This window comes from Medicago sativa, chromosome 6 (genome assembly GCF_051527215.1).
Source record: "Medicago sativa cultivar Bolivia chromosome 6, Bolivia_mono, whole genome shotgun sequence".
Lineage (NCBI taxonomy): Eukaryota > Viridiplantae > Streptophyta > Magnoliopsida > Fabales > Fabaceae > Medicago > Medicago sativa.
Window position 1 is genome coordinate 97,285,930 of NC_140754.1, and position 15,817 is coordinate 97,301,746.

The 15,817-nt window shown below is 30.0% G+C and overlaps 1 long non-coding RNA gene and 2 pseudogenes across 2 annotated transcripts; all 3 read right to left on the minus strand.

Moving 5' to 3' along the window:
• Nucleotides 1–1,848: 1,848 nt before the first annotated feature.
• On the minus strand, nt 1,849–3,673 carry LOC146918688 (F-box/LRR-repeat protein At3g26922-like; annotated as a pseudogene).
• Nucleotides 3,674–3,860: 187 nt separating this feature from the next.
• On the minus strand, nt 3,861–6,728 carry LOC146918689 (uncharacterized). Its single transcript, XR_015016335.1, has 3 exons — nt 6,424–6,728; nt 5,207–6,180; nt 3,861–4,689 (listed from the first exon to the last, which is right to left on the minus strand). It is a non-coding gene; the product is annotated as an uncharacterized LOC146918689 (long non-coding RNA).
• Nucleotides 6,729–9,227: 2,499 nt separating this feature from the next.
• LOC146918690 (protein EFFECTOR OF TRANSCRIPTION 2-like) lies at nt 9,228–10,566 on the minus strand (annotated as a pseudogene). The gene is made up of 2 exons (XR_015016705.1): nt 10,528–10,566; nt 9,228–10,034 (listed from the first exon to the last, which is right to left on the minus strand). The product of XR_015016705.1 is annotated as a protein EFFECTOR OF TRANSCRIPTION 2-like (transcript).
• Between the last annotated feature and the right edge of the window lie 5,251 nt (nt 10,567–15,817).

The window sequence follows — 15,817 nt, forward strand, 5'->3', positions numbered from 1 at the left end:
AAATAAATATTGTTATCCAAAGAGTAGGTCATAGCCACGAGGATTGTCTTCAAGCTGCTGTATTGCTCCTTGTTCAAAAAAAAGCTGCTGTATTGCTACATCCATCTGCTGCTTTGAACAACAAAACACTGTCTCCACATAGCAACAAATCTCAGACAAATACTAAAAGTTAATAAAATAAGTAAACACCTTTTTGGTTTCTAATTTTTCTGTAAATGGAAAGGGACAAAAATCATACAATGAAAAGAATTATGATATAGATCATATTTCTAATATTTTAACATTAATCTATAATTATTTCACATGTCATCCCAATTTCTTAAAGATTAATGTTAATGGTGTAATTGTAAGTAACATTCATCATGATGCATCTTGATATAGATTAATTTTAAAATTTAAATATAAGATCCATCAGATAGTAGCTTTCAATTATCAAACCCGGTGTTTTGGAACTCTTAGGGCGTTAGCATAGTTGTCAATCTCAGCTAACGGTGCGTAGCGACCTAACCAAAATGTGGGACAGTGGGATAACGTAATATTTGATTATTTTTTGGACAAATTATATGAATATAAAGTATAAACAAATTAAACTTATATAATTCTAAAAAATAACTTATATATAATATAAAATTAAATATAACACTCAAATCTCATAAAACATTCAAAAATCAAAACACCAAAAACCAATAGACAGAGAAACAAATAAAAAAAAATCATAAAACATGATAAACCATAAAACAAAAGAAAAGAGAGGAAGAAAAAAAAATAGAGAAACCATACAATAGAAGATGAAAGGAGAGAGAGAGAGAGAGAGAGAGAGAGAGAGAGAGAGAGAGAGAGAGAGAGAGAGAGAGAGAGAGAGAGAGAGAGAGAGAGAGAGAGAGAGAGAGAGAGAGAGAGAGAGAGAGAGAGAGAGAGAGAGAGAGAGAGAGAGAGAGAGAGAGAAACCATTAAACAATGTTAGGGTTTACAGAATCCCCAAAAGCCCTCAAAAAGGTTTTAAACATAGGGTTAACTAGACTTTTGAACCGTGCGTTGCACGGGTTTTCTCGACTATAATAGAGACCAATAAATAATCTTTAACCCGTAAGATCATTGATATGGTAGAAAATATTTCTTAAAAAAAAAAGGCAAGAGGATAGGAATGAAATTGGTGTGCAATGCATTTTTTTAGATGAAATTTGTTAGGTTAAATAATTGTAAATCTAATAAAGCAAATGGGCGGGAAAAAATTAGGTTAAGTTGCCGCAGACGTAACAAAATTAATAAATAAGGATTTGGAAATTTCATATTAAAATCAAATAGCGGCCAAACCGGTCGCTATCCGAACTGCTACGCCGCTATAGCAGCTAAAGCGGCCGCTATTTGGTTCTGCACCGCTATGCCGACTACGCTACGTGCAGCTGCTATCGACTGCTATGGCCGTTAGTTGACCCTCTACTCTCTTTTTTGGTCTCTTTTTTGGTCAAGTAGTCTAATGGATAGAAACTCGAATATATTCTTAATTGACCCTCTACTCTCTTTTTTGGTTAAGTAGCCTAATGGCTAAAAACTCGAATATATATATATATATAGGGTTATGTTACAAGCCACCCTTTGGTGGTGTCTTTTATCAAGTCACACCTTAAGGTGTGATTTTCATTTTTTAGTTATAACTTTGATAAAAGACACCTTCCTAAAAGTAAGTTGGTGTCTTTTCGCAAATGTTCATAGAGTAACTTGATAAAAGACACCTTCATAAAAGGTGTCTTCTATCATAACCCATATATATATATATATATATATATATATATATATATATATATATATATATAGTAAACGAAGCAAATGCAAAGTATTTAGTAAAAATCAATACCTAATCTCAAAACCTTCCACAGTGATGATATCAAATCTGTCAAGTGGTGAATTTTGAAGTAGATATGTTACCAAACCTCTTACACTCTCGTTAGATATCGTTGAATTATCCATTTTCACTTTGCATGACTTCAATCTAACAAAGCAAGGAGGTTCAGTTCTACCATTATTGTTTAGAACCTGCATAATTAGAATGGATTGGATACATTTCAAATGAATAACGTGAAAGACAAACAAGATTGTTTATTTGGAAAATATTGGCATAAGGATTAATACCTATCTTGAGCAACATCAAAAATAAAAAATATAAATAGGATAAAAGATACTAAAGTAACTTACTTTATATGTCTCTTTAAGGGTATCGAAACCGAGAGTCATAATCTTGACCTTATCAAACAATTGCAACCAACTAATCATGACTAAACTTTCGTCCGGTTTATAAAGAAAACTGTAATCGATATTTAATTCTTCTAGAAAAGGTAAATTGTATGCAGAGGGGACTTGGAAGTTAGGATTAAGAAGGCCACTGATAGTGAGAGAAGTAAGTTTTGGAGTAGAAATCACAACTTTATGCATATGGGTACATGCTAAGGTCAAACTAGAAACATTAGAATTGGATATGCAGAGGGTTTGTGTAAACGACAACCCATAATGACTAAAGTATTCAACATGTTATATGTTGAAAAGGGCTCAACACAACCATTGTCACTTGTAGTGAAAGAGAGATTCTCAAGATGCAAGGTTTTCAATAACGGCAAGTTCAAAGATTTTGGAATCATTTTCTTAGTATTATATGAATGCTGCCACCAAAAGCGAAGGTGAAGAAATGTCAAAGAACGACAATAAAAGATGGAAGGGGGCAATTCAAGTTCCTTGAAGACAACAAATCCATCGACATCAACGTTGAGTTTCTTCACATTATGTGATGCAGCATATGTGATGACCTTGAGAATTGTGTCTATATGGGGATCTATATTATCATCATAATGAATATATGTTAGACTATGAAGGGGAAGAGCGTCGTCACGGCCAGACAAAATGTGGGATACAAACTTGGTGGTGATATCATTGTCTTCGTAGAAGCGAACGAATAAAAGTCTAGTGAGACATTTCCAAATATCCTTCCATCGTTTAGACAAAACACAAGTTTGAACAGAACATTTTATGTTCATAAATTCAATTATTCGGAGAAGCACATGGTCGGGAAGGTCACTTAGTCTGTCTCTGCCAGCATCTTGTATATGTATTTCACTTTTCTTTTTCTTTTCCATCTTTAACAGTCTTCCGCTTCTTTCCTTATCTTTGGTTGCACTTGACTGACCTAACAAAGTTGCACAAATATCAAACCATATAACATCCGAAACTGCATGCATGCATGCAAAATAGAGTCTATACATATTGCATTATTCTCTCATAGTTAAAACACCACCAAAACATATCAAACACTATCACTTCAAACCCAAAGAACGGGAATAGAACATGTTATCCTTTTTTACATTCTTCCTAAACTCAAAACAAAATATGCATACAAGATGTTATCATTTTTTACTTTCTACAAATTCTTTTTAACTAAAGACATAAACCCTAACTTGGGCTATGATTAATTCATCATAAACAAAATATGCATACAACATGTTATCCTTTTTTACTTTCTACAAATTCTTTTTAACTAAAGACATAAACCCTAAATTGGGCTATGATTCATCATAAACAAAATATGCATACAACATGTTATCCTTTTTTATTTTCTTTAAATTAGATTTAAAGAAAGACATAAACCCTAAATTGGGCTATGATTCATCATAAACAAAATATGCATAAAACATGCTTTCCTTTTTTACTTTCTTTAAACTAGCGTCCAGACGGGCACTCCCGTGCCCGTCTGTCCGCCTTTTCTACTGCGCTAACGCATGTATGTACACAAAAATGATAGGTTGAAATAGAAAATGTTACTTTGGAATAATATCTATTCTATGAATAAATAAAGAGATATAATTAGATAGCAAGAGAATAAGAGAGGATTAGAACATATTATGATTGTTATTTATTAATTCAAATAGTTGTAAACATAAGACAATTGACATATCTCTCACTTAACACACTTCATACTATCTAAGATGCTCACAATAAAATAGAAATATAAATGAAACTTAAGAAAATTATAATATCAACCGCCCGTTATCACCTTTCATTGTGATTCCAAATGCACAATTAATCTCTTTATACCTTTGCCATTCAAAGAATAATTTCTTTAGCACTTTGCATTTCAAAAGCCTAAAATAAAGTTTGTTATATAATCACTTCATTAAAATATATTTCAAAACATGTATATTTACCTTTAGAGCTTTCTCCCACTCCTTATGGTTCTTATTCTCCACTCTATGGTTGAGGTTGGAATGAGTTTAGGGGTTGAACTTGGGTAAAGTATACATGAGTAACACAAAACAAATATCAAATAAGTCCAGAGGTACAAAATACACAAAAATGGGTCTTTATTTATAGGTATACCTATATTTGAAGAAAAAAAAAACCCAAATTATTTTCTTTGAAATAAAAATATAAGACATGTTCTACAAAAGAAATGAAGAGAATAAAATTAATTCTAGAAACAGAATAAGAAAATATTTTAACTAAAATTAGTAAACAAACCTCTCTCTCTCTATCTCTCTCCAAAAACCTTATGCCCCCTTCCTTCATCATTTCATGTGAGTGCTATGAGGATTTGCATTTAGGCCACGGTCAAAGGGTCACCTTGATGGCTCCCTATGTTCCTTAGATATTATTTTGTCTCTTCTCTTCCTCTACTCTTGTCCTCCATCTCACATTGAACCAGCGCTGATCGAAAACAAATAGTAAATGAAAAAGAAAAAGAAAGTTAAGGTTAAAGTTCAAAACTCAAAAACTGGAAATAATAGTAGTAAAATTGTACGATTTTCCTCTAACTCCCACTCTCAATTTGTTGGTTTCTAATAAGCACATGCAACGAATGGCTTCTTAAAAGATAACTAAATCATTCTATATCGATTCACAAAATCAGCTACATTTTCATAAACAGGTCGACCTTGGTTACGAAATATTGTCAACATATTTAATGTAGATACTTTAAATAATAATAATATGGTTTTTGAAATTGATCACACTATTATGAACAAAGTTTGAACAGTTTTTTAATGGTAAAAGAAAAAAAAACATAGAACAAAATCTCTAAAAAAAAAATTTAAAAAAAAAAGGAAACAAAGAAAAAATAATGGTAAAAGAAAAAAGTGTGTCATGTTAGTATAAGAAGACATGGATGAATATTAAAAACCGTAGAAGCATAACACACAAAGCAAGAGAGTTAATTGTAACCTACTAATATTTCATGATCGTCCCATTCTTGTTCCCATTAATAGTTATGGAAGATGACAATAGGAAACCACTTTCATGAAGAAAAAAAAAATGAAAACAAAGGAAGGGTTAGAAGATTCATGTTCGAAAAAAAAAGTAAGATTAAAAGATTGAAATATAATAGAAGTTACATCAATTTTCCCCACTAAAAAAGGGATTATTAAAATATAATGGGAATAGCATATGAAAATTAAAGAAAAACAAATGAATAGAATAAATCATTGTGAGGGAAGTTTGAAGAAAAAGTCAATGAAGGATATAATAGAAACAAAAAATTGATCAATAAAATCACCAACTAAATTATCCATTCATACTGAAATTGAAATTAAAAATAAGAAGTGTATGATGAAAGTATGTACCTATTGTTTTCAATTGGATGAAATGTATATTTCTCTTTGTTCTAAAATAAATGGATGATAAAAGGGATAAGAAATATAGAAACTTGGTGAAACCCTGTCATGTTTTCCTCTTTATCTGTGGATGAAACGTCTCTTGCAATTGTAATTTGGAACGTCTCTGCTCCCATTTTCATTGGTTTTTTTTGTCCTGAGAAGAAAAACAATAGAACCGCTCAATCCTCAATTCTCATTAGGAATTGTTAAATAGAAAGAGAGAGAAACTGCCATAAATCACCCTGTTAAAGCATACTCATGTGATTTTTTTCAAAAGAAGATTCATGAAGTTAACAAAATAAGATAAAAAGTGCATTATTGAATACTACACCTGAACAGTTCGAATTGAAAAGGACATTTAGATGAAAAATCCAATCTAAATTTAGGAAATTTAAAATAGTCTCACAGTAGAAGAAGAAAGCAAAGGAAAAGAGTTACATCGGTATATCATTAGAGTGCGACGTCATGTTGCTAACTGAAACTAAATAGAACTCCACTTCAATGTCAATCGTTATTCGTTGTAGTTGTAGTTGTTGGGAGCAAGCATCTGGCACATTTGAAAATTGCAATAATCAAATTAAATCTAGTCAAAACACCTTGAATTCAGATCCTAATTCTCTCAAAGCCAAATTATGCTATACTTATATGATGATCGTGTGTTGTTATGTCCAACCTAAATAAATATACGCTTGTATGAAAAGAAAGGAAAATAGAAGAATTAGACAGAAAAAAAAATAACAAAAAATAAAGAGACAATATATAGTTTGAAGTAATGACGTAAATCACTAACCATTTACCACAATTTCATGACCTCCAATATGAACCCTCTCTTAATCCCTTTCCAAAAAGAAAACTGAAAAATGTAAAATAGTTAGATAGATAAATACTTTGTATGATCACTACATCGGCTGCTGCATATTGACTCAGTGTGATGTGGTTCTTGCACCAACTATGTTAGAATCGTTGCAGCGTTGTAATGTGGGTTTACACATAATTGTCGCCTGATGCGGTCATGGAAGGATGAAGGTTCATTTAAAGACCAAAATCCATTGAGTTATCAAAGAAATTAAGAATGCATATGCAAATTTTGTATTGTATGAGATGAGACCCTCCCCGTCTTTTTTCTTCCAGTATGATGGCTTCATTCATTTGAAAAATAAGCACTCGTAAGGATCTCATCCCTCATCCGAAAAATAATAATACCAGTACAATGTGCGGAGTTTTAGCGACTAAACAATATCCATGTTTGATTTCAAAAATTACAAATCTTCATAAGCATAGTACATTTCCTTGACCAGGTTAAATTGTATAGATAGATTTAAGTCATCATCTAAGATATATCATGATAACTATATAAGAGTAAGTTCCATGTTACCTATATATGATCCAGAAACACAACGAAAAAAAGTCACCAACCTTCACAATCGATCCAAAATAGATGATCCCTGATTATATACATCTATTTAAAGGACTTCAGCAAAATAAATCAAATTGAAAAAATCAACATGTCACAACAATCCTTTAAGCCTAAACCATAAAAAGTTTCATCAAGTTTCTACTTCACCAGAAACATGGCCGCTATGATCCATAAGGTTTCAATGTTATTCCTCTTTTGGCCATATTTCTGTTTTGGCCATTCCTCCCAAATCCATACTCTTAAATTTTCATTTTGATTTATGAGATCGGTTACATCTTGTTTTTGAAAAGATGGTAACTGACTTCGAGTAGTTAATTTCTTTTTAAAATATTTGCATTTTGTGAAGGGTAATTTAGGTAAAAAAATAGGCTACACCAAAAGTGTGTTTTGCCTTTATTAATAGGTATAGATTATATTTAACTAAAGACATAAACCCTAACTTGGGCTATGATTCAAATTATTTTTTACTAAAGACATAAACCCTAACTTGGGCTATGATTCATCATAAACACACATCCAAAAGTGGCAAAGATAATAAATCAATTCACAAATATGATAATATTACCAAGCTCGTGTCAACCAATCATGAAAATTATGGCGTGTCAAGGATACTTACTGTGTAAATTAATTAGTAGTGATGATGTTTTGGTTCGACGATGTCTCTGATGTTTTTGGATTGGCGGCGTCACTGTTCTTTGCACAACACAAATCCTAGGTTTTTTGTTTTCCGTGAATCCTTGATTTTTTTTTTTCCTCATTTATTTATAGGGTCATGTAATTTTTTTTTCATTTTGGAACCGTTTTTTTTTTAAGGAACAGTTATTTTGGAACCGTTTTTAACTTATGAATCATCATCTACAACTACTTCACTAAAAAAAATAAAAAATCATCTACAACTACTCCCCTAAAAAATAATTATACTACTATTATATCCGTGATAGCACTTGGGTGACATAGACTTGGGTGACATTGATGACATTGGCCAATCACAATGTCACAATGCTTGTGTTTCTCTCTCTCTTTCACAAGCATTGTGACATTGTGATTGTCAATGTCACCCAACTCTATGTCACACAAGTGCTACCCTTATATCCGCCTGTGTTAATTCACAACACCCAACAACACGTTTTTAACTTCTTACGATTTGAGTTGACGAAAATTTTATAAAGGCTCTTATATGTGTTTAGTCCCTGCAGATATGGTCATTTAAAAAATGGTATTCTTTAATCCTGGCATTTTGTCTGCCAAAATTTAATCACTTAAAATTGTGTCTCTCTCTCTCCCCACTTAATCACTGCCACATCATTAATTACAGGGGTATTTTTGTAATTTCACGTTGTGTCGTGACAGTAATTAACCGGGCTGAGGGATCAATTTTTAAATGATTAAATTTTGGCAGAGCAAAATGCCAGGATTAAGGAATATAGGGACCATTTTTTAAATGACCCCTATTTGCAGGGACTAAACACATATATAAAAGCCTTTTATAAATTCGGTTTGAAAAACGGACACCTTTCTCAATACACTCTCCCACGCTTAACCGTTAATACTATTGAATTTGCTCTGAAAATATAAAGGATGGATACTGTAAATAGTTCTTCAAATAACATATTTTCTATATTATGATGCCGAGTATTATAAATTTTATAAAAGTGATTCTTACTTTATATTTTAAAAAATAATTTTTAGGAAAACATGCTCAAAAATAGCGTAAGCTATTTCGAACCCATCTTTACAAGATCAGTTTTAAAAACTCACATTTGAAAGTGGTATCAAAGGGACAAAGTCTAATTTGAGGATTTTGTGGGAATGTTTTTGTATTTCTACAAATGTGGTTTGAGGATTTAAACATCGGAATAGAAAATTTATAGTTTTTTAACTAGAGGAAATTCAAACATAAATAATTATCACATTTAATGGAACTCTAACTCGTCAAAAAATAATGGAACTCTAAAATCAAATTTGAATCATGTTACAATCCTCACACTATCAAACATACAGTACTAGTCTTTATAATCCGATCCGATCCAACGGCCTGCCTATATAATACCATATTTTTTTTATTTGCTTCCATATCTCTGTTCGGAATAAATTCAAACTACAACTAAGGTATAATAAATAAATTTGTAAAGGTTAAAGTGAATGAATTAAGAAACCACAATCAAACACTAGTGATCTATGATCTACAAGTAACAACTATGTATTACATAGATTAGATGTAAGTATAAACTTGAACAAGTACATAATTTTGTGGTCTATCAAAAAAATTGACCATTCTTCATCATCAATTATTTCTAATTAATAGGAACAAATGCACGAATTCTCTTCCCTTTATGATCATGACATCTTTTTCTTCCTTTAACTGGTTGTTTTCTACAAGTGGATCCATCTTTCAAAATAATTCCACATGTAATAGTTTTGGTGATACTCTCATCAACAAGACTCTCAGCCATTGTTTGTGGAAGATCTTCAACATCATGGTCAATATTTTAGTACCTACAAGCATTTCCTCTTTTTGATTCTGACTTGGATGTTCTTATTCTCATTCCTTTATGTTCATGACACCTAACTCTTTTTTCGACCGGCGTCTTTGTACAAATAGAACTATTATCCAAATTCACTCCACAAATTTTACCACTCTTCTCAACGGAAAAATCAGTTGTATCTTGAACTATCTTAGGACGCGACCGGTGGAATTTGAACACGCGAGATAGGAAATTGTAGCTGCCATTGTCTGCTTCATCGGATTTGTTATCTTTCATAGGCAACATACTTGATTTAATTGGTATCCCTACTTTCTTTTGAGTGAAGGGTAGAAGTGATTTGGCTACATCTGAAAATGTTCTTGTGCTGGAAGATATTTTGTTGAGCATTTCAAGAATATCACCGGGACGCCGTGGACCGTTATTAATTGTGTTCCAAGCATAATCAAATGTACTCAACAGTTGAAATTCTGTTTGCAAGGCATCTCCCTTGGTTTGCATCTGTTCAACAAATGAATCATTGAAGTTAAAAAAATTGCACTTTGATATATCCTTTATGTAAGATGCAAATGTGCATTTATATTTAATCTTTTGGGTCAACAACACTTCACACAAATTGTGTAGATTACTAATTATTCTCACAATCATCATAGTAAATATTTGATTACAAAGACTTAATTGATTAACTCACAACCAGAGAAAATACTTACTTCATAATCAGTCAATTAATTCATCCTAGACTTCCAAACCTATAACTTAGCTCTTAATTAAACTAATCATCATTTGTTAAATCAAGTATTCACTAATCATCTTCAATTATACTATCATAGAATAATATGTATCTCAAATCATGGATTTTGCAAAATGAACATATACAATATGGTCAAGGCAATGGTAATCTAGCATTCTGAATCAATCAATACATGTTCAATTGAAACCATCTTGATCTTAATAAGTTGAAGAAAAATAATGTAAATGCATAGAATGTACTTACAGGAGCCCATCTATAAACAATTGGAAAACCTTGAATCATGTCTCTTAATTTAATAGAATATGTTAGTATTAAGAGACATGATTCAAGGTTTTCCAATTGTTTATTCTATTAGATTAGAGGATAATTGATATGAATTACCTTCCAATGAAAGAAGCTAGAATCATGTTTATTGTAGTCACATTGCTCTCTCTTCAACATTTGTGTCGTGTCTCATGGAAAGTATATGATAGATAGATTATATGACCGTTGTTTACTTTTCTTGTTAAACGTTCCAATTATTAAAGCTTCTAATATTTATGTTCATACTTTTGCCATTTACCAAAATGCCCTTTCATAATATCAATTACTTCAAGATCATTCCAACCTCCAAGTGTATTATGATGATGGATTATTTAATTAATATTCAAAATAAGATTTATCTTTTTTTATTAATTAGTCATAGTTATTGGTGTAAGCTTGGGATATCAAAATGCACCATTTTCAAGTTTTAGGTTTGATTTTCTTATGCGCTAACAAATCTTATGTTCGATAAATCTATATACATATTTTCTCTGTCTTTACATGGACCTCATTAGTAGACGGTGAAATTGGTACCGAAATTATTCGTCATTGTACCAAATACATTTGTCTGATAAGTCTATTCAACATTTGTCTTAAATGCAAATATAGTTAAAAAAAAAACATTTGCTTTAAATGTTCCTTAAAAGACATTTGACCTTTCAATATTAATAGAGACCTCATATTAGTAATGGTGAAATATGAAATTGTTTTAAGCAAACTTTTAACCAATACTCCACATCTTTGTCAAAAAAAAAAACCAATACTCCATATCTAGAGAAATGCTTACATATTCACGAACACAAATAAAAAACATAAAAAGTGGTTAGTGACACGCTCATGAATCCAAAAAATTAAAGAAGAAATAATTGAATGATATAACTAAATTCTTTCTCATTTATTTTGCTCCATTTATGTGAGTGTTCCCAAATATATTTTATTTATATTTGTGTTCAAGTAAAACTAGCTCCCATATATAATGAATAAGGTCAATCCCTTCATGGACTCAATACATTGTGTGGTTAGTCCTAGGGGACACAATGGTATTAAAAGAAAACAAATTTTGAATTAAAATTAATTGTGTTCCATTGATTTTGTTGACCACCATTTTTTATTAAATAATATTTATTTGTTTGCATATATCGATAATTTTCTTTCTCAATACATATATACAAACAAATAAATTGATGGTATTTAATGAGATTCTTTTAGTAGCTAAAACTTAAAATCATGCATAATAGAGATTATAATTCATTTTCTTTTAAAATTTACCTTATTTTGCAAGACGGTGAAAACAATAATATTATTGAAACATATCTGCAGTGAATTGATGAAAAATGTATTTGAATTCAATATGTTTTGTTCCATTCACTTGTATGTTAATATAAAATGTTATGTTTCCTTACCAGGTATCGAAGCAATACACATACATTATGTGTTTCTGTTTGAGTATAGTACGCGTTGAAATAATATCGTATACAACATTTTTTCAACAAAAAAAATTAAAAATATATATGGTGCGAAATGTAAAAGTCATAAAATAAAGTGAGTTTAAGAGACTTTTTAGCCCCACTAATGCATAAAACTTTTTTATTTGTTGAAAAAGTTACGATATAGACAAAAAATTGATGAATAATAGTAAACATTTCTATTTCAATAATTTCAAAATCTAATTTACTCATTGAAAAAAGGGTGCACACACTCAAAAAAGATCACATTTCACCTTTTTTTTACTCTACTTTTTTAGATTTCAAATCTAATTCACTCGCTGGAAAATGGTATACACTTAAATCATTTGATGTCATTTTGTTTGTCGATGTTTTAAAAGAACTAACAACACTTTTTTCGTTGTTGAATTAGATTGTTTATAATAGAGAAAAATTTGCAAGCAAAACTATATTTAAACAAAATTTATATATATAAGTATGTTGATGACGTTTTAATGGTGATTGTATTACAAAACTATCTCATACTTTACTCATCCAACAACCATTTATAGAGCTAGAAATATTATATATTATATTTAAAGTTTAAGGTGTCACAAAACATGCATTTTGATGGTATTTTAATGGTATTAGTGTTATAATATGAATAATTAACACATTTAACATATATTTGAAACTTGAGTAAAAAACAATTATTTTGGCCGATAATTTTAGTATGTTACAGTTATTAATTAACTTATTTCTTTTTACTATCAACACATTTTTAATTATTGACAATAGAAATCAAAGTAAAAATCTAGATTTACAATAAAAACTAAATAAAAAATCAATCTTAAACATTAAAATTTTGGAATGTTAATATAATGTTTAGTTTTATAAAAGCATAAACTTTGTTTGAAAAGAATGTTATATCAAATTATATGTGCATACATAATCTTTCATTCAACTTCCTCAATACCATTTTCGTAGAAACTGTGTTGAAGAGGTATGGTGAGAATGAAATGAGACAGAAAATTATATTAAATTTTCCAATTATATATGTTATCTATACAAGAATACTTCTCTCACCAGATTTGATGACTCCACAACCACAGGTGATCCCTCTACAGGACCTGGTGGATGAAAGATTGCAGCCATATCACTCTGAAAATAAGATTTAAACGCTCAATCAACCAATAGAATCACGGACAACCAATAAACTAAAAAACAAAAAATTTCATATTACTAATGATATATAAGTAAAGAGCAAACAACCTGAGTTGTAGCAGTAACGGGTGACTTCCTAACCCAATTATTATAATATATTATGGAAGCTGCAGAACCTATTAACCATAACTCTTTCAATTGTCGATCACTAATAATATCTTCATCTTCAAACATGTCTCTTCGAAGCCTGAGAGTTCTGTCAACCTCAGCTCTTGATTTGTCAAACCAAACTTGTTGCTTCGGTGGAGACAAATGATCTCATTGTCTTGTAATATTTTCAACATCAAGATTGCGACGACACAAATCAATGATGAAAATGTTCGATAACAAAGAAATCCATTAATTAATCTCTAAAACATGACTAGTTTCCCATTAACTCATTATTATTACCAAAATCTATTTTTACTACTGCAATATCATTACTCACATTAAAGAAAGAATACCCTACGATTTATACTATGATAGAAAACGTATAAAGATGATAAAGTATATATTTTATTGCTCACTTTATTTGATATATAGATGGTTATATATATACATAGTACATCCCAAGACTTGTGTAACAACCTGAGCTATACACATCCCAAGACTTGTGTAACAACCTGAGCTATACAATTAAAAATCAACAAAAAAGTCTAACAAACTATTTACATGCTTATCAAATATGCAAAGGATCAGATGAAACTAATAAAAGAAATCCTAAAAACTAATAAAAGATTTACTTACTAGAATAACTCAAGAGCATTATTGTGGGTGTAAAAGAGCACTGTTTGCTCTACCTCCTGGTCGGTGTAAGTCAAGACTATCGACAATCTCTTTCGATTAAGATACCAGAAACGATCAATCCAGCATTTGTAACAAAGTCATGCACTCCTGTAACACACACAATTTCTTGAAGCATTCCAGACTGGAATTCTTTTCTAAGCAGTTGAAAAATGTGCAGTACCAATGAATACACAATTCACAATTCACCTAGATTTTTGTATAAAATGTTATGTTTCTTGTCAAGAACCCAAATAATACACAATTCACAAAACCCCATAACATATATATATATTGTAAAATAAAATGATATAGATAAGTTGCATAAAATTGGAGAAAATAGTAACTACCACATAATTTAAAACTGAAATTAAAATGAATAGTTTGCTCAGATAATTTGATGACGCTTATTTGAGACTTACAATTGAAACACCATAGCCTAGATTAGCAATTAGATTTAACCAAGTAATTAAATCATAAATGAAATAGAAACATTATCAGGAGACGCATGATGAATGAAATAAAGTATAAATTCTACGATGAAAGGTGAAGTTTATGTTTGGTTCTATTTCTCTAGAGACCAAAACTGATTTTAGAGATGTATAATTAATTGATTATGATATGTTTGGTTCTTGTTGAGTAGAAATAGCTTCTGACTCTAAAATTGATTTTTACCCACAACTTTATAGTTCAATTCAAGTGTATTCAAATACAAATCACTTTTGGTATAAAAATTGATTTTGAATTAATTGATTTTATGACTAAAAATGAGTTGATCATAAAGTGATATGTTTTTGAATGCATTTATTTAAAAGTGAATTTGAGTTCTAAATTTGTGTATAAAAATCAATTATAAAATCATATATTATTTTAAATAAAACCAAAGTAAAATCAACCATAACAAACAAACATATCACAATCAACTTTATACATCAAACCAAAATATACATTAAATTAGATTAAAAATAGAAATTGAGAGAAATTCTCGGTAGTGAAATTTACGGGAGAAAATCAAGCCTCACAATTGAAATTTACGGGAGAAAAAATGTCTCACAGTTGGACGCCTCACCATGATAACAATAATATCATTTTATTAAAATAATTTACCAGTTGGTGAAAAGGAGGCAGAAAGAGAATGTTCTTTAATGTGTAAGAACATAGTTAAAAGGGAGTCCTTTTTATAGTGGACCCAATGGTTACTGACCCAATGATTAGTGGACCAATCACTAAAAAAGACATTCATTAATACTTCAAATTTCCTTCAGAAAATAAGATTCAAACGTTTGATTTGATCAATCAGTGTAAATAATATGATTTACTACAGATTCGTTAAAATGTTAAGCATGAACATAAATCATACATGACACATATATATAATTAATAGAACGTAAATCAATATTTATGTTTAAATTAAACATAAATAACGATTTTGAATTTAACATAGCACTCTTGAAACCTTTGAGATTCTGTGAGATGAATTTTTTAGTAAACTGGATTGATAGATAAGGATTTTATTGAATTAACCGATATATATATATATATATATATATATATATATATAACATTTTTTTCATTAAACTTGATTGTTTATAAGTGAGAAAGAGTTGCAAACAAAATTATATTTACACAATATTTATATATCAATAAGTTTGTAGGTGGTATTTTAATGTTGTTAGTGTTACAAAATTATCTCGTATTATATTCGTCTATAAATCATTTAAATAGTTATGAATATAAATATTATATGTTAATAGTCTATTGAGAAATGAGAACGCAGGAATAGGTTAGTACTTATTGTATCTAATTTATTGTCATATTGA